The following is a 22,924-nucleotide window of genomic DNA, read 5'->3' as shown; positions in this document are numbered from 1 at the left end:
GCGGGACCAAAGGAAAGCCTAGATAGACGGAGTCGCGGCGGGAGCGATGGGCGGGACAAGGGGCGGGCCCAGGCCGTGGGCGGGGTGGGCGGGGCCGCGGCTGGCGTGGGCGGGAGCGAGAGTCCGGAACCGGCGGGAGTCTGGGACTGGGCTAGGGGAGGACGGACCTGTGCCGGGTCCGGCACCTCGCCAGGCCTCTGCCCTGCCGGGAGCCTGTGGACACTATCATTCTCTCCTCACGTGACAGGGAACTCAGTGACGTCGCCGTTTGGAGGCTTGGGGGTGCGTTCTGGGCTTTGGAAGTAAAGGAAGCGGAACGCAGTAGGAATGGGAGCCCCAAGGCGGACAGCCGCCCTGAGGAGCCACACGAATCCGCTGCTACCTTCCTGCACACCCACTCACGGCCGACTCCTGGCAGAGGGTTCTGGCGACCCCTGCACTCCCCGCTCTGGTAGTGTGAGCGTCTGGCATCCTGAGCGCCCCAGCCAGCCTAGCCATCCTGATTTCTGTATCAAAGGATGTGGCAAGACCCAAGCATGTGGGGCACCTTGCGTCAGAGGAAGTGGCTTTCTTGTTGCAGCAAAAATTCCAGCACCCATATCAGTAAGTGCTTGGGGGAATGTGACCAAACTTTTATTTTTATTCCACTCCCAGAGTTCATTATGAACCATAAGATATTCAACACAATTATCCTGAAGTTTAAATATAAATTTTAAAACATATTGTGATCTATTGTGTGCAAGTCAACTCTGCCACCCAAGGAAGTGGGAAGTTTAGATTCATTTATTTACTTTCTATGTGCCAAGCACAAGGTAGCCAAGATGACTGTTCTCTTGGAGCTTTCATTATAGTGAGGGATACCTATTTAACCAAGAATATATTAGACAGTAGTAAATCCTATTCAGAGAAAATAAGATTATGTGCTAGAGGGTAACTGAGGTGCTGCTTCTATTGGGTGGTCTGGTCTGGGAAAGCCTCCAGGGTAATGTAGGTAAACCATAAGTAGTTACTGCTGCCATTGTGCCTAGAGTGTTCCTTTTTGGGGATGAGCTCCCAACTTCGAGGCCAAAACAACCAGTTATTAGCTGCATATGTTTCCACAACTATTTTAGTTTCCATAGTAAGTGCTCTGGAAATGGTAGCTATTATTTGGATGATGGTAGTAGGTTATGCAATAACCCTTGCTTTGCCAACTGTTTGCTAGGCACTGTGCCAGACCTGGTGATACAGAGAAGAGATACAGTCTCTGCTCATACAGGGAAAGCAGACGTACATACAGTTACGAAAAAAACGTAAATGCTGATGGAGGGTTGGGGGGAGGGGAGGGTCCCAGATTGTTAGAGTCCAAAGGTATGAAAAATTCTCTGGGTGGGGCTCCTCAGGCTTAAAAAAGGCACAGGGCAGTGTTAAGAGAAGTGACTCACATACTAAGATTTGTTTTCATCATAGTGATGTTTTTGTGTGTGGGCATGCTAATCATACTTTCCAAGTTCTCCTCTGAACAAAGACTTGTAGTAAGATTACTGGAAAAATTTCTTAGCCACTCTGGAAAACTCTGTGAAGCTACTATAATTTAATCTGTAAACTAATTTGACTCCAAGCTATGCCCCACCACTTACTGACATTGTCTATTGGCAGTTTAACCACACTCTTGCCCTGTTATTTTTCTTAGGTTAGAATTAGGAGGAAAATGAGTTCCATCCTAATGTAACCCTATCTCTGGCAAAAATTGTAAAAGTTAAAGGTTGACTAAAGGCCATATGTTTCAATGTGGAACAAGGTAGAGCATGTTTCTTTGTAAAAGTAGAGAATGTTCCCATATACTTAATATGCAGACAAAGTCAAAGGAACACCAACTGTCCTGCCTGACTCTTGTAGGTAGTTGAGTTTAACCTCTGTACTACACTGAAGGAAGATGTAGTAGCCAGGAGAAGAGTGGAGAGTGGCAGGAATTCGAGAAGCAGAGCAGCAGATGACTGATGCTGAAGGGTGCAAGATAACCTATCTAGTCATTAAAGGATACTTTACACAGGATACTGATAGCCTGCTAGCTTCCAACCTTAAACTACAGTGGGCTAAGCCCCACTGTAGAGGGAAAAGCAAGAAGTGCCATGAGAAAGGAGGAGGGGCCAGGGAGGCATCCCAGGGAGAGACCAGAATGTGGAAAAGGGAGAGTTGCAGAGAGGGTGGAGGCTTTATCAGAAAAAAATGTCTTCTGACAGCTGGCAGGGTTGGGGAGAACTTGAAGTCCTTAGAATTAACTCCTGATTGACAGGAAGGAAGGGTTTGCAGGGGTTTTCAGAGGGCTCTGACTGTTGGCTGATTGATAGTCTCTTCTGTCCTTACTGCTTTGGACGGACTGAAGGAAAAGGTGAAGGGATTGGCAATGGCCATTTGGAAGAACAACAGTACATTAGGTTGTCTCCTCTCTCACTAGGTTGTGAACTCCTAAAGCTTAGACCATGTGTTATTGATAAATATTTGTGACCTGTTAGACATAGTGGTGTGGAGCTAGATTGCACAAAGTATTGAAGAAGCGTTTGGGCACCTTCCTACAGCCACACAGCAAAGCTTCTTGTCCACCTTCTGCTGGAAATAAAAGAGCAATGTGTCCCTGGTTATAATTGTAGCTAGGTAAAAATTCTTATACATGTGGGAGGAGATATATAAAACTTACCTTCTGCTGGAAATAAAAGAGCAATGTGTCCCTGGTTATAATTGTAGCTAGGTAAAAATTCTTATGCATGTGGGAGGAGATATATAAAATTTGAAATTAATGTTAGGAAGGTGGGATGATGTTTTTAAAACAATTCTTATAAAGCTTTCTTGTTAAATTTGATTTTCTTTTCAGAAAAAAAAAAAATAGAAAGAGGTATTGGAGTACAGGAAACTGCTGATCAGGGCAGTGCTATCAACCTGCTGTGTGAGTGGGGCTGATAATCTCTCCACTGCTCTTCTTTATCATGTTTAATGTGGATACTCCTCCCTATCATATCCTCCAACCTGGAAAGAAAGCAAAGTATTGGGCTGGCCAAAAAGTTCATTTAGGTTTTCCCATAAGATCCTATGAAAAACCTGAACGAATTTTTTGGCCAACCCAATAGGATACGTGGGAGTAAAAATGAAAACAAAACAGCTTTTAAAATGCTAAAACGATGAATAGTTCTCAGAGGGGCTTTGGAGCAGCAAGTTCTGACACTTCTTTTCTCAAATAAAGCACTCTTCCTGAAAGTTTACTGCTTACACTGAAAGAGACTGTTTAGTAAGTTTCACAAATTATGATTTTTTTGGGGGAAAAATTTACTCATAAATGGTTAAAGGATTAGATTTTAAAGCATGATATAATAAAAACCAAAAGCCAATTTGGAATTGCTTAAAGGATGTTGAGTTAAGTTAACCAATTTTTTTCTGCTTTTAGTTAAGCATAAAAGGCCTGATGCTCTAAAGGAAAAAAATTAAGATTTTTACAGAGTGGGCAGTGAATATCAATTCGTGAAGCTTCATATCTGTGTGTGTGTGTGTGTGTGTATGTATGTATGTATGTGTGTGTATATATATATATATATATATAGAGAGAGAGAGAGAGAGAGAGAGAGAGAGAGAGAGAGAGAGGGGCGGGGGGAGAGAGAGAGAGAGAGAAAGAGATTGTCATAGAGAGGAAGGAGGGGAAAGGTAAAGAGAGAAACCAGAGAGCAAAGAATTCATAGGAGCTGGGAAAGGGAAGAAGAAAGAAAAATGGGAAAAAAAAGAAGTGTTTTGGAGAGGAACCAATCTGAATGCCTGCCTTGCCCAGACTCCTCCTAAGGAAAACTGACCACATGGCCCTGCCACTCTTGCCATCAGTGGTTGCACAGAACTGGGTGTCTGGCTCAAAGGCAATCACCCTACAGACTGCCTAACAGCTTGTGGGGGCCTGGTACACAATGCCTTATTATTGGATCTTCTTTGGGTGGCTGGAATGCAAGAAAACATATTCAGACAGCAGTTCACAGTAGGGGTAGAAGCTGAAAGATGGTCAGGTAAGGTAGTAAGCAGAAGCCATGAGACAGCCAGGAGAAGAGTGGAGAGTGGCAGGAATTCTAGAAGCAGAGCAGCAGATGACTGATGCTGAAGGGTGCAAGATAACCTATCTAGTCATTAAAGGATACTTTACACAGGATACTAATAGCCTGCTAGCTCCCAAACTTAAATTCTTTGAGGCCTAATGCCAGGGTGAACTAAAGCTGGGTGGTGAGAGAAGTCCTCCCCAGGTACAGGCAATCAAGCTATGAATTTTCTGAGAATTTAAAGATGGTGACAATGATAATAATAATATTAACCTGCTTGCTATTATCACCAAGATCTGGCTGTTCCAAGCAATGTTAGTGATACAGTACTCTTAGACAAATCTTGATGCTGGTCTAAATCATAAACAATTGCTGCAGTCACTGTTGAGTTTTAATAATGTATATACCTTAGCTGCAGATTGGCACATTTTAATTACTTATCCTTTATTTTTAAAAAGGTCTTCTACATAGAAGTTAATTTGGAGAATTCTCCATTATATAATCAGCTCTCTCTGTATATAGACCTCATTTATTTCAAGAGTGAATTGGTTGTGGTTCAAGCTGTCTTCTAGCACAGTTTCTGTCTCCAACTCCTGAGGTAATAATTCCTGCATTTAAACAACAGATTTGAAGTAAGCAACAATAGCTCAATGATTATAAAGTTAAAGTAACAACTCAAGGTACTTTATTACGAGTGACCACTTGGAATTTTTGTGTTTAAAATTTAAAACATGTATGTACTATCGTGTCATCTGCAAACAGTGATGGTTTTACTTCTTCCTTTCCTATATAGATTCCTTTTATTTCTTTTTCTTCTCTGATTGCTGTGGCTAAAACTTCCAAAACTATGTTGAATAAAAATGGCGAGAGTGGGCATCCTTGTCTTATTTCTGATCTTAGAGGAAATGCTTTCAGCTTTTCACTGTTGAAAAGCTGTGAGGTTTTCATATATGGAATTTATTTTGTTGAGGTGTGTTCCCTCTATGCCTGCTTTCTGAGGAGTTTTTATCATAAAAGGGTGTTGAATTTTGTCAAAAGCTTTTTATGCATCTATTGAGATGAACATATGGTTTTTATTCTTCAGTTTGTTAATGTGATGTATCACATTGATTGATTTGCAGATACTGAAGAATTCTTGCATTCCTGGGATAAATCCCACTTGATCATGGTGTATGATCTTTTTGGTATAAAGAAATAAAATATTTATTTAATAAAGAAATAAAATGAATCCAAATAGGAAAGGAAGAAGTAAAACTGTCACTGTTTGCAGATGACATGATACTATACATAGAAAATCCTAAGATGCCACCAGAAAACTACTAGAGCTCATCAGTGAATTCAGATAAGTTGCAGGATAGAAAATTAATATACCGTGTTTTCTATACACTAACAACAACATATCAGAAAGAATTAAGGAAACAATTCCATTTACCATCGCACCAAAGAAAATAAAATACCTAGAAGTAAACCTACCTAAGGAGGCAAAAGACCTGTACTCTGAAAGCTATAAGACAGTGATGAAAGAAATTGAAGACGACATAAACAAATGGAAAGATACACTGTATTCTTGGATTGGAAGAATCAGTATTGTCAAAATGACCATACTAACCAAGGCAATGTACAGATTTAATGCAGTTCTTATCAAAATACCAATGACATTATTTACAGAACTAGTACAAAAAACTTTAAAATTTGTATGGAGACCCAAAGACCCCAAATAGCCAAAGCAATCTTGAGAAAGGACAATGGAGCTGGAGGAATCAGGCTCCCTGACTTCAGACTATACTACAAAGCTATAGTAATCAAACAGTGTGGTACTGGCACAAAAACAACAGATGCATAGATCAATAGAACAGGATAGAGAGGCCAGAGATAAACGCACACACTTATGGTCAGTTAATCTACGACAAAGGAGGCAAGAATATACAGTGGAGAAAAGATAGTCTCTTCAATAAGTGGTGCTGGGAAAACTGGACAGCTGTATGTAAAAGAATGAAATTAGAACATTCTCTAACACCTTATACAAAACTAAACTCAAAGTGGATTAAAGACCTAAATGCAAGACTGGATACTACAAAACTCCTAGAGGAAAACATAGGCAGACACTCTGACATAAATGTAGCAATATTTTTTGGGGACCCATCTCCTAAAGTAAAGGAAATAAAAGTAAAAATAAACAAATGGGACCTAATTAAACTTAAAAGCTTTTGCACAGCAAAGGAAATCATCGACAAAATGAAAAGACAACCTACTGAATGAGAGAAAATATTTGCAAATGATATGACCTATAAGGGATTAATATCCAGCATATATAAACAGCTCATAGAACTCAACATAAAAGAAAACAAACAAACAACCCAATTCAAAAATGGGCAGAAGAACTGAAGAGACATTTTTCTAAAGAGGAAATGCAGATGGCCAACAGGCACATGAAAAGATGCTCAACATCACTAATCATCAGGGAAATGCAAATCAAAACCACAAAGAGATGTCACCTCACACTTGTCAGAATGGCTATTATCAAAAAGAACACAAATAACCAATGTTGGCAAGGATGTGGAGAAAAGGGAATCCTTGTACACTGTTGATGGGAATGTAAATTGGTGCAGCCACTGTGGAAAACAGTATGGAGGTTTCTCAAAAAACTTAAAAATAGAACTGCCATAGGACCCAGCAGTTCCACTCCTGGGTATATATCCCCAAATCCCCAAAACAGTAATTTGAAAAGATACATGCACCCCAATGCTCATAGCAGCATTACTTACAATTGTCAAGGTATGGAAGCAACCTAAGTGTCCATCAACAGGTGACTGGATAAAGATGAGGTATATATGTATGGTGGAATACTACTGAGCCATAAAAAATAATGAAAGTTTACCATTTGCAGCAACATGGATGGACTTGGATGGTATTATGCTAAGCGAAATAAGCTAGACAGAGAAAGACAAATATTGTATGATATCACTTATATGTGGAATCTAAAAAATACAACAAACTAGTGAATATAACAAAAAAGGAAGCAGACTCACAGATATAGAGAACAAACTAGTGGTTACCAGTGTGTGTGGGGAGGGGCAGTATAGGAGTGAGGGAGTGGGAAGTACAACTATTGTGTGTAAGATAGGCTCAAGGATGTATTGTACACATGGGGAATATAGCCAATATTTTGTTATAACTGTAAATGGAAAGTAACCTTTAAAAATTTATACAAATAAAAAGTTTAAAACATGTCTACACTGAAAACTATAAAGCATTGCTAAAAGAAATTAAAGAAGATACAAATTAATGGAAAGACATTCCAATTTCATGGGTTGGAAGACTTAAGATGCCAATACTACCCAAAGCAATTTATAGATGCAGTGCAATTCCTATCAAAGTCCCAAAGTTATTTTTTTTCAGAAATGAAAAAATCCATCCTAAAATTCATATGGAATTCTAAGGGATGTTGATTAGACAAAATAATCTTGAAAAAGAAGGACAAAGTTGGAGGTCTTATTTATTTATTTTATTTCAAAACATGTTACAAACCTATAGTTATCAAAATAGTGTGTTACTGGCAAAGACAGACAAATAGACCAATGGAATAGAATAGACAACACAGAAAAAACCGTTACATATATTGTCAAATAATCTTTGACAAGGGGGCCAAGGCCGCTTGATGAGGAAAGATAGTCTCTTCAACAAGTGGTGTAGGGAAAATTGGACATCCACATGCAAAAGGATGAAGTTGGACTCTTACCTTAGACTATATACAAAAAAAAGTAAAAAGTAAGAAGAAGCTTTTTTAAAAATGAACTGCTATGAAAGCTTCCTTGACCAAAATCTAGCCCATAAACCTCCGTAAGATTACCTGTCAAGGGCAAATGCAAATGCTAAAAGTCTTTTCCACAAATATTAGTAAAAAATCTTTAGTGATCTGAGTGGGTAACCTTAACTTGTTCCATCTGCCAGAAACACAATTTGGATCCAACTGTTCTTTTATAAACTAGTGAGTTTTGTGTTCTCGTACATGTCTTATGGCCAAAATTTGCAAATGAAAACGGTAAGGTTTCTCTTTGCGTCTGTATCTTTATGTATGTCTGTGTATGTATGCTATGTATATGTGATACTTTTCTACCTTCAGATGGTATTGCCAAAAGTAAGTTGTAAAAGAGCTCTATTTAATTTGCTTTAAAAAAGTGCTTATATAAATTAAGACTAGTCAAATGGGCTTATGTTGTCTCTATTACATATTTAGTTATAAAATTATGAATTCATAATCTAAGAACAAAAATATAATAAAAATAAATTGTTTAATGTTTGTAAAGCACAGAAGTAAACAGAGAGAGAGAGAGAAAAGCCACATGTTTAACTTTTTAGATACTTTGTTTCCGTGATGTTTGTGGTTTTTTATATATATATTCATTTTATATATGTGATTCATTTTCAACAATGATTGTTTTATAAAATATGTCTGCTTAAACGTAGTTTCCAAAATATTTTTGGTAACTTGAATCCTTAGTTACAATAAATTAAATTAAATGATGATATTCATTGAATATCTAGGTCATTTCCAAGTAAGATAAAATACTGAAACAGTAAATGCTAAACATATCTAATTTTAGCTTCTTATTACAGAGAGAGAAGAGATAGTTAGGTCTGTTAATAACATATTCTTCTAGCCACACTGAAAAAAAGAAGTCTATTAAGAAATTCATATGCATCTAGAAATTATGAAATGATGTATTTATAAATTTTCCAGTCTACTACAGAAGTTAGTATGTGACAAACAGTTCACAATTGCCTGATTCTTAGTTTTCACTGAAAATTAGCATTACTAAGAGTTAAAAATTTAGATCAACACATGTAACTAAAAGTACTAGAAATAATAATAACAAAAACTATGCATGCAAGTATACAAGTAAAGTAGGATATGATTTTGATTAAAAAAAAAGATATGAGATATAAAGTTGTGTTTTTGTTAAGGAAAATGGAAAGAAATTTTGTCCTAGTTTAGAGGTTATTTAAAGTTGGTTCAGAATTTTTTTAAAAAGAGGAGAATAAAGGACAAAAACTAAATGGATATAGAAAGTTGGGAAGAAGAGAAAGAAGGAGAGAGAAAACTTTATCTTATGTAATCAAGCTGGCTAAAAATTAAATGACATTATTATAAGGATTTAAAAAATAAGCTTCACAATCAGTAGTGTCCCTATGCAAAACTAAAATTTAATTTTATTTCTCTGTTAAAATGACAAAGTTTTCTTGAATTATTGGTCTGCTCTTAATAAGAGACTATAAAACTTTCTTTACCTTTTAAGTAATCCTACCTAGGATACCATGTTTTGTTTTTTTGATTTTTTTTGGTCTTATCTATTTTCTGTGCTTTATTGTTGTCTTTAACAGGGCTTTGATTACTTAACAAAAACTGAATTTTCTCAATATTAAAAGAGCTAAGGATTTTTGTTCATTTGTTTTTAACAGCTACGTAATGTTCTGTAATTGCCTTCAAAATCTTTAGTTGTCACTTTGGTTAATCATGTCACAATTACCTGTGATCCTATTTAATCCTGTGTTTTAAACCTTTGACATTTTTGACAAACTTCCCAAAATCAAGTTCTAAATGAAGTCTGTTGACCTTGAACTAACTTTGGGAATTTTTTGGAGAGCCCCAGAATATCTCAAGAGATTTGTTCTCTCTCCTTATAAAAAGAGAGATATTAAACTATTTAGGCTTATTTGATATGTCAAATTACATGGGAAGCATAGTCAAGTAAGAAGTGATGTTTGGCCTTTCTGGGTTATATTTGTGTGGATATATATTATTAATGTAAGTGTTCCAGAAATTGTATGGAATTCTTAGCAATCTGAAATGTCCTGGTATAATGTTATAGTCAAATTCCAGTTATCATCTTAAAATGTATGTCACATAAATAACAAAATTTTCTTGTCTATTGTATATAAATGAACTCTTATTAGATCCTTAACCATGGCTATTTTTAAGTCTTTTGTCATTCACAGTTATTGTTTTACTCTGATGCTTTCCTGAAAGCTTTTGCAAGCAGCTATGATCCAAAATTGCTTGTCCTCAAAGAGATTAATGGAAAGGAACCTGACAAATACTCTAGAATACAGAATTCTGATAACTTTTAATATCACACCATTGTACTGGGTATGAATTTTCAGAACTCTAATGGAAAAATTGGTGGATTCATAAAACTGCAAACCCAATATTAAACATAATAACAATTACATGGCACTGAATGAACTGATGAGGATGATTATAATTTTTATGAGTTTTTGTTTGGAACATTGCTGGTTCTTTAATATTTTGTTTTTCAGATTTAAGAAAATGTTCTCCTCTTTTCTCTTAGCTATCTCTAACTTACAGCAACTTGTTAAGTTAGGAAAACGTGTGGACAAAGGTGAAACAATGACTTTTTCTCTCTACCTGATCCCTCCAGAATTTGGAAAAGCTTACTGAATATTCTTATTTTTGTGACAGTTTAGTTAGTTTTATAAATTCAATAAGAATCTGTTCTCCTCATAACAGGACACAATTGGAAGCATTGGTTATATTACTGAGGCTTTGACTGGAATGTCATATTTGAGAGTGATGCATAGAATCAGATCTGACCAGATAGCTTTAAGGAAGTAAGGTTGACTTTAATGAGCTAATAAAGACCACTTTGAAAAACCAACTTGTGTCTTGCTTATAGTGTTCTCACCTCACAGTGAGTAAGGGAGATCGCTACCTGGCAGGCCCAGGAACCTCAGAATATTTTTGGGACCTTAAGAAGAGAGGAATTCACCCAAATCCATAGGTGTTACAGGCGAAGTCTTGTGACTCCTTGGCTTCCTAGCCTTGAGATGCTTTTAAAAGCCCAAATCTGAGGTTCCTTATGAAAAGTTCCAGCAAAGCAAACTCAAAAGACCCTTGGTCAGTCACGATTCTTGCTGCACTTACATAAGTAATCAGGCCAAATTTAATGAGATTAGACTTATTTTGAAGACAAATTTGTCTTACTGTAGACAGAAAAATTATCAGTGCTAGAAAAAGTGGCACACACTTGTGGATATTAGATTCTAGCCCTGTTCATTGTCTTTGAGATTTTATTATTTACCTATAAACTTTACTGGATCCTGAATTCTTCAAGCTTCCTCCAACACCTGGCTACAGCTCTCCAAATTATTGTTTTCAATTTTTCTCCCAACCTTCTACACTTGGAATCACTAAGAACTACAACTGCCCTTTTTCCAAAGCACTGCAAGTTGCAGCTGGATGAATTGATATGAACTTCAGAGAAATCACCACAACAAATGTGATATATGGACATCCTTCATGCCTGCTGCTATGTAGGCCACTCAGAAAGTTTGCCAGAACACCCAACACCAACATTGTAGGCATTCAAACTACAAACCAGGAAATTCATCAAAGACTGCCACTCCATCCTCACTCCACCATCAAATGAAGCCCCATATCTAGATATAGTCTTTACTGGCTGCTCTCCAGACTAAAAAAATTAGTTTATAATTCACTCCTATCATTAAAATTTGTTTTTAAAAACATTTCCATAGGAATGCCTCATTAAATACCTGATTGCTTGCACGTACAGAGGCCAAATTTAGGTGGAGGCCCATCTGCAACACTGACTCCTTAAGTGAAACACAACTGTTTAACTGGACTGACCTATTCCCAAGACTAAGAGACTGATTAATTAAGATATGGGACAATGTAATTAGATTTGTTCTTTTCTGCTTGTTCCAATTTATGGTTTTCTTCTCCTTGGCTTGATCTCTTATCTCACAACATCTAACTCAAGTCTTTCTGCAGTGACTAACTCAGCCTTTAACATATGAAACTTTCCAGGACTTCCCTGGTGGCACAGTGGTTAAGAATCCACCTGCCAAAGCAGGAAATGTGTGTTCGATCCCTGGTCCGGGAGGATCCCACATGCCGCAGAGCAAGTAAGCCCGTGCACCACAACTACTGAGCCTGCACTCTAGAACACGTGAGCCACAACTACTGAGCCTGCGTGCCACAACCACTGAAGCCCGTGCGCCTAGAGCCCATGCTCTGCAACAAGAGAAGCCACTGCAATGAGAAGCCTGCGCACTGCAATGAAGAGTAGCCCCCGTTCACCGCAACTAGAGAAAGCCCGTGTGCAGCAATGAAGACCCAACGCAGCCAAAAATAAATATAAAATAAATTTATTAAAAAAAATATATGTATGAAATTTTCCGAAGATAAAGTTTCAAATGGGAAACTGAAGGAAACCAGAATGTCACCTCAAAATATGCCTCTTTCTTTGACATAAAAATTATTTTGAGCTGAAGTCAATTAAGAAACATCAAAGTCAGAAAAACCTGCCTCTTTCTTCCTAAAGGCAGTATATAAATTCTCCTTTCGCTGGAGACAGCTCAGAGATGGCACCAGAGAAACCTGCAAGCAAACTTTACTCCATTAGTTTCCTCACATATATTTACCTTCCCACAGCTCACCACTCTTGGAAGCCTAAAACAACTTTCCTCTGTCCTGCCATTTCTGTACTAATTTATTTCTCCTTGTTGAAGATGCTATGTAAGCCACAGTTCTAAGCGAGTATCTATCCATCTTCCATCCAGCCAGGTGCCTCGGGAAAGCTGACCTTACCTCCAGCTCCAGAGATAGTCCTAATTGGTCCAAGATAATCCAGCATTACCTGGGAACTTATTAGAAATGCAGATTATCAGGCCCCACGCCAGACCTACTGAATCAGAAACTGGGGATTGGACCCTGCGATAATATGTTTTAATAAGTCTTCCGGGGATTCTGATGCTACAGACTAAAACAAAACCATGCCATTAATCGGGATTGGTTCAGGGACAGGCATTTGATCTAACTCTTTCTAATGAGACGTGACATCCACTAGGGCAACTTCCGGGAAAAGTGTCCTTGCTCCTAAGCGAAAACCAAAAGGAGTCATTTTTTCATCTTCCTCTGAGAATTGTGCCTGGCTGCTTGGAAATACTGCAGTCATGTTTATAATAAAGACCAGGAATGACATCACACCAAGAGTGGCAGAGCAGAAAGATGGGAAAAAAATCTGGATTCTTAATAACATGATTGAACTACAACCCATCCTGAAACTTATTCTACCTCTAGACTTCCTGCTGAGTCAAGAAATACCCATATTGTTAAAGATAATTTGGATCAGGGTTTCTGTTACTTGCTGTCAAAAGTCTGATAAATTAGACTTACTAATAGTTTACTTTGGATTTAAAAATTTTTATTCATTAGTGAAAATGACACAAGATTTATTTTATTTTATTTTTGCTAGCATTGGTAGTCAGGATAAACTTCTTAATAAAGTAAATTGGGAAGCTTGTCCTAATTTTTATTATCTGAATAATTTAAATAGTTCAGGAATTATCTGTTCTTTAAGATATGTTGGACTTTCTGGTAAAACAGTCTGGAACTAATGCTTGTTTTGAAGTTAGAACTTTTGGTACGTTTTCAAGTTCTCTGATTATTGGGCTAATTTTCTCTCTTCAAGAGTCAATATTAGTAATTTATACCTTCCAAAGTGTGTCTATTTCATGTAGATTTTCTAAGTTATTGGCGTATGTTGGAAATTTTATAATTTAAATCTATTTTTGGTTATATTCCCTTTCTCATTGTATGTGTTTTTATTTCCTCTCCCTTTTTCTTGGTTCTACTTACTAATGATTTTTATGTTGTAGTTTTCAAAGATAAAACAAGAACAAAACTATTGTTTTATTTATCAGGTCTATGCAGTTTTGCTATGCTTTCTAAGTTCATTAATTTCTACTTTTATTTTACTTAGTTTCTTTCTCCTATTCTCTGTTGGTTTATTTTGATGTTCTCTTTTTAGTTTCTTGAATTGAATGCTTAAATCATTTACTTTGTCTTCTATGTGTTAATCAGATCACTAAAAATTCTGAATTTTTCTTTCAGTTAAGCTTTGGTGGTATCCCATTAGTTCTGAAATGTAGTGTGTTTTTAAATTTCTAAACATTCTGTATTTTAGCACTGATTTCTACTTTAACCCAAGAGTTATTAGAAAACTGTTATATAATGTTCATGGGATTAGATTGGGTTTGCTACCTTTTTCTTATTAATTTCTCGTTTTCTTGCAATATGATCTGTACCTTTGGAAGCATACTGAGATTTTATTTGCAACCTAGACCTTGATAAGTGTTTATCAATGCTTCATGGCCATTTAAAAAGAATGAATAGCCTCTGTTTAAAGACTATGACAAATATTTGCCTGTGTACACCTGTCTTTCTGTCTGTCCATCAATCTATTATTGTTTCCCCATTCCTCCCTATCTACTAAAGCTTATTAATGTCTTCCTTTTTTTCCTTACTCTTTCTCTTTCTACAGCATCAATCTCTGCTTCTCCACTGCTCATTCTATTAGCATACAAACATGCCCTCGTACAGTTCTGTCTAATAGGGATATAAGGTGAGCCACATATGTAATTTAAAATTTTATGATAGACACCTTAAAAAAGTGAAAAGAAAAAGTAAAACTAATTGTAATATATTTTATTTAACCCAATATATATAAAATATTATCATTTTAACATGCAATCAACATAAAAATTATTAACAAGATATTTTATACTTTTTTGTACTAAGTTTTAAAAATCTGATACATTATTTACACTTATAGCACATCTCAGTTTTGCAATAGTCACATTTCAAGTGTTCAACAACTACCTGTGACTAGTGGTTCCCATATTAGACAGCTCAGTTTAAAAGTCCTACCTTGATTCAACATTTCCTCCTGCTACAACTCACTTCTCTGTTCCTTTCTCTTTTTCTTCCTCTACCCATTAAAACTCATCTCGTTAAATCCAATAGAATTAGTGTTTGACAGAACTGACTACTTTTTGGGGAACCACTTCTTACTCTGCTTCCATAACACCAAACTCTCCTGATTTTTTTTGCCTCTCTCACTGGTTAATCTGTCTCCTTTACTGACTCCTCATCTTTTCCCTGATTTCTAAGTGTTGGAGCTTCACAGGCACATTCCTTGACCCTTTTATCTAACTACAGTTTCTCTGTAAGTGATGTCATCTAGTCCTATGACCTTAAATAACAACCACATGCTGATGCCCATTTTTATCTTAAGCCAACCTCAAGATTTGCATTGCCATCTATCTGCCATTTTGACCTCTGTCATAAACATATGAAATATGTCCAAGATGTAATTCATAATTCCCCACCTCCCCCACCAAACAAACTCATTTGATACAAGACTGAATATCCCCAGTTTTCCCCTTCTCTCTTAAGAGAAAGTCATCCTGAGTCCTCCTTTAACGCACCTCCAAAAGGACTCGACATCAAGTACAAGTGATTCTGCCTCCCAAGTATATCTTGTAATTGTTTATCTCTCTCCATCTTTACTCCTAGTCTCTGTATTCAGGTGTTCCAGTTATTAATTTATTTTCCTTTAGCTCCAAATCTACCTTTCTTTGTCCTACTTTATGACCCTCGAGCTATACTCTGCAAACTACATTTTTTTCTCTGCCAGATGTTGGGTTTGGCCAGTTGGGGGTGAAGAGTGTGCTGAAGGGATTCTCAAAGCTGGAGAAGGAGGCACTTATCTTGATTTTTTTTCTCCACATGACAGTGAATGAATCAGCATACAGCTGGCCCTGGCGGTATTCCTTGTGGTGGTGGATTGCTCACATGGTTCCAGCTGGTAAATGTCCTCCAGAAGCTTTCTTCTTCATCCTAGCGGTGGGTGACATGTTTCTGAGCCTTCCCCCTTAGAGGCCTGAATCTTAGCCTGGTACAGCCGTTCTCTACATTTTGAAGTTTCCTCCTTGTTTACCTTTCCCTTGGCCTTAAGAGTGATAGCTGTAGTCTGTGTTTGCCATCTCTATTCCCATAAAATTCTCTTCCGCTCTTTTAGTAGCTAATCACCTTTTCACCAAGTGAACGATTCTTTATATTATGCTTCCTCTGTTTGAAGTGCTGTGTGGTTTCTGACTGAACCCTAACTGAAATAGAAATTGGTACTAGGAGTAGTTCTAGGAGAAAAGCTCTCAAAGATTGCTTTCTGTTGTTGGTTTGGTCTGAGCCCCTTGCCAAGGGGACATGCAGTGCTAGTTATACACGACATTCAGCGGCATCACAATCAAATAACCACACGTGTTGACTGTGATGAAGTGCATGTGCTTTGGGGGCTCAAGTGCCTGCTGCACCTGACTCAAGTGGCAGTAGTGATCACTGTAAGGGCCTTGCTGCAGGTTAGATACTTCTGAGTACAGTGAGTCCTTACAGAAAGAAAATGAAAATCTCAGGACCTTAAACTCTTGGTTCAATTCTTGGTCTGAGGACCAGAGAGCTTCCACAGCAGCCCTAAAGTGATCATTTTTTTTTATAGTCACAGGGCCGCTATTATTGAAAATCAAATGCAAAATTTAATTGTGCAGATTGCAGAATTACATCAGTTGAATTCACAGCCTTGCAAAGTGTTCCATGTGAACATTAGGTCATTAGTCAGAAAGGAATGACGTCCTAAAACTTGAAATGAGCAGTTTTGGCTGGACTCAAAAAAAACTGAGAATATTGAGTCACTCTTAGTCCCCCTTGCCTGTACCTCTGTATCTGAGGAGTCTTTTTCTCCCTCAAAAACCTACAATTACCTCACCTGGAGCAGATACCTCACAAAAGAGAGGATGCCCATCCTCCTTAAAACCTACCCCAAACACTCCTATTGTCATTAGACCCATAACTAGGGTTAAGTTTCAGCATGTTCTGGTGGCCTGGAAGTGGTAGAAGTCCCTGAGTATAACTGGTGCTGAGTCCAGGTTCCCAGATTTGCCCCTTCTTCCAGGAATCACTATTTGCTCTGTAGAGTGAGTATGGACTAAGATAAGCTCAATAAACACTTGGCTCCAGATTCTCAGCCAATGTCTTTCAACACCATGGCTTCAAAAACTATTTGAGAGGTAATTTTCAGGCTCTTCAATAGAAGCATTCTCCTTAAACACATATGGTAACTATTGTTCGATTCTGGACCTGTCAGCCTTGTTTCTCTTTGATAGCTTTCAGACCACATGGGTGATACTTAGGTGGCATATAGATATTGGTGGGAGAAATGAGGCATTGGCAGAGGCAGTTTCTCTTTCTCTGAGACTTTTTCTCCTGAACTTCCTGGGCACTGAGTCATCTTTAGCAAATGGCTGGGATTTAGCTGTTGAAATAAAGGATCTCTATGTTCCAAGCAGAAGGAAAGCAGTCCTTAGATACTGAGCTCAAGTGTCTCTGAACTAAATTCCTTCATTTTTCAGGAAGCCAGACAATTAAGGTTATATAAACAAAGTATTTACATGTATTATGCAGTCAATGACACTCTTTTCCAAGGGTCCTCGTGGGCAGATAGGTTTATTTTGCAATTAACAATCAAAACCTTTTGTGAAATTTAGATTTGTGGATTGGAAGTGCAGAATTTCATCTTATACCTCTGGTTTATTTTTTGTGTGTACCCACTAAGGTATGTAGTCAGTTATTGTCAATAAGTATTCAGCCTTCATTTCCATCTTGTGTTGGCTGGGAGTACAGTTCCACCGAAAACCAAACCGTTGGTTTGAGCCTAATGGACATCTGTCAATCCTGCTCTGTTCCATGGCCCTATCTCTGGGATCAACATCCTGGTCATAAAGGGAGCTGGGTAGGCTATATGGCTGATTCATATTAATAGAGGATAAGCAATAGAAAGTGCACATTTCTGATTGGAGGAGCTGGGAAGGAGTATCATTGGTGTTGTCTTTTTATATAAAAACAGGTTTGCTTAATATTTAAAGAGCTAAAGCTATTTACAAGTTAAAACTTATTCATATATCTCATTTCTCTCCCCTTTTTCCTGTTCATTCATTCATTCATTCATTCATTGAATAAGCATTTCCCTCTCTAAGTGCAAGGCACTGTGCAAGGTATTGGTATATGACCTCAATGAACTTATAGTATAATGTTCTCTTTCCTAATCTCTTCTCTACTTTTTCATCCCTTTGTCCTCTTCTTTCCCCTAAACATTTCTTCTTTCCCATCCCCTTTTTCTTTTATACATTATTATTCAAGCATATGATAAATTCCTTTTTTCTTTTTTTGCTTAAAGAAACAGCTAACTCAAATCAGGAAAGTCTGAGTAGTTCTTACAGCAATGATGGGCTGCAATCCTGCATTTTACCTTTGTCACCAACAATACCTGCTAGTGGGGCAGTTGGAGACTTGGGGTAGTACAAGCAATGAGACCCTTACCTTACTGAGATCAGTTCCATGATGATGGACTCTAAGCTCTAATCATGTGCTATTTCAAAATCTATCTTTGTCCTCCTCCAGCATAAGTACAACCCCTACTTCCCTTAGAAATAATTTGAGTTTTAGGGGATTTTCTCTGCCCAGCTACCTTGCCCAAGCCTAGAAAATTTAGTCACACAGAGGCATGTCGCCCAATGAAGAGAGTTTGGAATTGCTCCATAAACACAATCTGTGAAAACATAAAGGTGTATGTTTACTCTTCATCTAGAATGGACTATGTAGGGTTGGGGACCCTGGTTTTGTGTCTTCTCATGATTGCATAGCACATGACCTGCTTTACTTGCCCAATAAATCTGTTGTAATTACTTAATAAATATTTACTGATAGCAATGAATAAAAATTAAGAATCTAGGCTGGTTATTTCAGTGGTCAAGGGGACAAATTCTGTGAGAACAAACTTTTCCACCTTCTCTTCCAAGCTGGAGTTTGTTTTTGTACTTCAGCTTTGGGTCCTCAACTGGAGCCAGAAACTGTGGGTCAAAGGATTATATAACCACTGATAATAAACAAGGCCAGAGATGGGAACTATGCATACCCCAGCCTGTTTTATAATAGGTGTTTAGTGAAGACATAATATATAGATTATCTTGGTCCATACTCACTCTGAAGAGCAAGTAGTGTTTCCCTGGAAGAAGGGGCAAATCTAGGAAACTGGGCTCAGCACCAGTTATAGGTAGAGAACTGCTGCCACTTCCAGGCCACCAGAACATGCTGAAAGTTAACCCTTGTTATGGGTCTAATGGCAATAGCGGGTGTTTGGGATAGGTTTTGAGGAGGATGGGCATCCTGTCTTTTGTGAGGTATCTGCTCCAGGTAAGGTAATTGTAAGGTTTTTGTGTATTGGGGAAGGCTCCTCAGATCCTCAGATATAGAAGAGCAAGCTCCTTTTAAAAAAAAAAAAATTGAGGTATAATTGACACATAGCATTATATTAGTTTCAGGTGTACAGTGTAATTATTTGATAATTGTATGTATTGCAAAATTGTCACCACAATAAGTCTAGTAAACATTGTCACTGGACATAGAGAATTTTTTTCTTGTGATGAGACTGCAAGCTATGTTTTTTTCTAGAATCTTACTAGTTTTAGATTTTACATTTAGGTCTGTGAGTTGATTTTGTATAAGGTGTGGGATATTGATCAAGATCTATATTTCTTATGTATGTGTATACATATACATATATATATATAATACATATATTATTTGCTTCTAAATGTTCAAATGTTCCAGCACCATTTGTTAAAAGTACCATAATTTCTCTGCTGAACTCTTTTGTAGCTTTGTCAATAATCCACTGACCATAAATACAAGGATTTATTTCTAGACTCTCAATTCTATTTCATTGATCTATATTCCTATCTTTTTGACATTATCATACTGTCTATAAGTCTTGAAATTAGGTGGTGTGAGATCTCCAACTCTGTTCTTTTTCTATTTGTGTGTGTGTGTGTGTTTAAACTATTCTGGTTCCTTTGGCTTTCCATATAAAATTTTAAATTAGCTTGTCTGTATCTATGAAAAAAAGTCCTGCTGGAATTTTGATGGTGATGGCCTTGCCTCTATATGTTGGTTTGGGGAGAAACAATTTCTTAATAATACTGAATCTTCCAATTCATGAATACTGTATGTCTCTGCAATTTTTAAGATCTTCTTTTGTTTCTCTCATCAGTCTTTTGTAGTTTTTAGCATATAGATTCTGCACATATTTTGTTAGTTTATACCTAAGTACTTCACTTATTTTGGTACTATTGTAGATGGTATTTTTAAAATTTCAAATTTCAATTGTTGTATTAGCAATAAGATTGATTTGTATATTGGTATGTATCCTGCTACCTTGCTAACTGATTTATTAGTTTTAGGATTTTTTTGTAGATTCTTTGAAATTTTCGACATGGGCAATTTTGTTATCTATAAATAAAAATATTTTTGTTTCATACCTTCTAATCTATTGGGTGGGGCAAAAAGTGCCTTCAGTTTTTAAGTAAAAATAAAAGACACATTTTTCATTTTCACCAAGAACTTTACTGAACAACATACTCACCCTTTTGTTCTACTACCTTCTGCCATTTTCCAGGCAACTTCATAATTCCATCTTCCCAAAACTTTTTATCTTTTTGAGCAAAGAACCGTTCCAGGTACCTTTAACAGTCGTCCAGGGAATTGAATTTTTTTCCATTAAGAGAATTTTATAAAGACCTAAATAAGTGGAAATCCGAAGGTGCGATGTCTGGTGATTACGAAGGATGAATCAGAACTTCCCAGCCAAGCTGTAACAGTTTTTGCCTGGTCATCAAAGAAACATGAGGTGTTGCCGTTATCCTGATAGAAGATTATGTGTTTTCTGTTGACTAATTCTGGATGCTTTTTGTCGAGTACTGCTTTCGGTTGGTCTAATTGGGAGCAGTACTTGTTGGAATTAATTGTTTGGTTTTCTGGAAGGAGCTCATAATAGAGGACTCCCTTCCAATCCCACCATATGCACAACATCACGTTCTTTGGATGAAGACCGTCCTTTGGTGTGGTTCATTTCGCTTGCCCCACAATCTCTTCCGTTCCACATTATTGTACAGTACCCACTTTTCATCGTCCGTCACAATTTGTTTTAAAAAAAGAACGTTTTCATTATGTTTCAGTAGAAAATCGCATGTGGAAATATGGTCAAGAAGGGTTTTTTCGCTTAACTTATGTGGAACCCAAACATCAAAGCAATTCACATAACCAAGCTGGTGCAAATGACTTTCAAAGCTTGATTTGGATATTTTGAGAATGTCGGCTATCTCCCGCGTGGTATGACGTTGATTGTTCTCAATTATTGTTTCGATTTGATCACTATCAACTTCAACTGGTCTACCCGACTATGGAGCATCGTCCAGCAAGAAATCTCCAGCACGAAACTTTGCAAACCACTTTTGACACATTCGATCAGTCACAGCACCTTCGCCATACATTGCACAAATCTTCTTGTGCATTTCAGTTGTATTTTTACCCTTCTTGAAATAATAAAGCATAATATCCTGAAAATGTTGCTTTTTTTCTTCCATCTTCAATATTAAAATAGCTATACAGGGCTTCCCTGGTGGCGCAGTGGTTAAGAATCTGCCTGCCAATGCAGGGGACAGGGGTTTGAGCCTTGGTCCAGGAAGATCCCACATTGCTGTGGAGCAACTAAGCCCGTGTGCTGAGCCTGCGAGCCACAACTACTTAGCCCATGTGCCACAACTACTAAGCCCATGTGCCACAACTACTGAAACCCATGCACCTAGAGCCTGTGCTCCGCAACAAGAGAAGCCACCGCAGTGAGAAGCCCGTGCACTGCAACAAAGGTAGCCCCCGCTCACCACAACTAGAGAAAGCCCACACACAGCAACGAAGACCCAATGCAGCCAAAAATAAATAAAATAAATAAATTTTTAAAAAATGGCTCTACGAAAATTCACCAATTCTGATAAGTCTTTTTTTAAATGCACACTGGTATGACAGCTGTCACATACAATCTAATAAAATGGTTTCGAATGAAGTTAAAGACAACTAAGTGCTACCAGAACCATCTTACAGAAAAAAACCAAACGAACATTTTGGCCCACGCAGTATATGTCTTTTACCTCTTTTTATTGCGTTATTATACTGGCTAGGACTTTCAGTACCATTTGACTAGGAGTAGTAAGAGAGGGCATTCCTTCCCTGTTCTCAATTTTAGGGGGAAAGCATTTAGTCTCATCATTAAGTGTGAAGTTCCCTGTAGGTTTTTCATAGATACCTCCTTTTAGATTAAGGAAGTTCCTTCTATTCCTAGTCTGCTGAGATTTTTTATTATAAATGGATATTGAATTTATTCTAATACTTTTTCTGCATCCAGTAAGATGTTTATGTGATTATTATTCTTTAGACTGTTGATATGGTAAATTACATCAATTGCTTTTCAAATGTTGAACACACCTTGCGTTCCTTGGAGCAACCCCACTTGGTTGTGACATATCCCTCTTATATACTGTTGAATTCAATTTGTTAATATTTTGTAATATTTTTGTATCTATGTTCATGAGGGATATTGGTTTGAAAGTTTCTTAATTGTATTGTCTTTATCAGGTTTTATCATTTAATGCCAACCTCATAAAATGAGTTGAGAAGTATTGCCTCCCCTTTTTGGGGAAGAGATTGTGTAGAATTGTTATTTCTTCTATCAGTGTTTGATAGACTTCACCATGTGGCCTGGAGTATCCTTTATGGAAGGCTTAAAACTACAAATTCAATTTCTTTAATAGAAATATATCTATTTCTTCCTGTGTGGGTTTGATAGTTTGTTTATCAAAGAATTGGTTCATTTCATCTACATTATCAAATTTATAGACATAGAGTTTTCCCTAGAATTCTGTTATTATCTTTTCAATGTCTGTGGGATCAGTAGTGATGTCCCTTCTTTCATTCCTGATGTTAGTAGCTCATGTTCTTTCTATTACTCTTGTTCAGTTTGACTAGAGGTTTATCAATTTTACTGAACATTTCAAAGCACCAGCTTTTGGTTTCATTAATTTTCTCTATTATTTGTTTTCTTTCTGTGAAAAAT

The 22,924-nt window shown here is 37.2% G+C and overlaps 1 long non-coding RNA gene across 1 annotated transcript; it reads left to right on the top strand.

The window, feature by feature from the left end:
• The first annotated feature begins 160 nt into the window (after positions 1 to 160).
• LOC309834113 lies at positions 161 to 21,297 on the top strand. Its single transcript, XR_014297835.1, has 3 exons — positions 161 to 603; positions 15,665 to 15,774; positions 20,435 to 21,297. It is a non-coding gene; the product is annotated as an uncharacterized lncRNA (long non-coding RNA).
• Positions 21,298 to 22,924: the final 1,627 nt, after the last annotated feature.

This window comes from Grampus griseus (assembly GCF_964374135.1).
Source record: "Grampus griseus genome assembly, chromosome: 1".
NCBI lineage: Eukaryota > Metazoa > Chordata > Mammalia > Artiodactyla > Delphinidae > Grampus > Grampus griseus.
The sequence above is the reverse complement of the archived record's forward strand: the minus strand, read 5'-3'. Positions and strand labels throughout refer to the sequence as shown.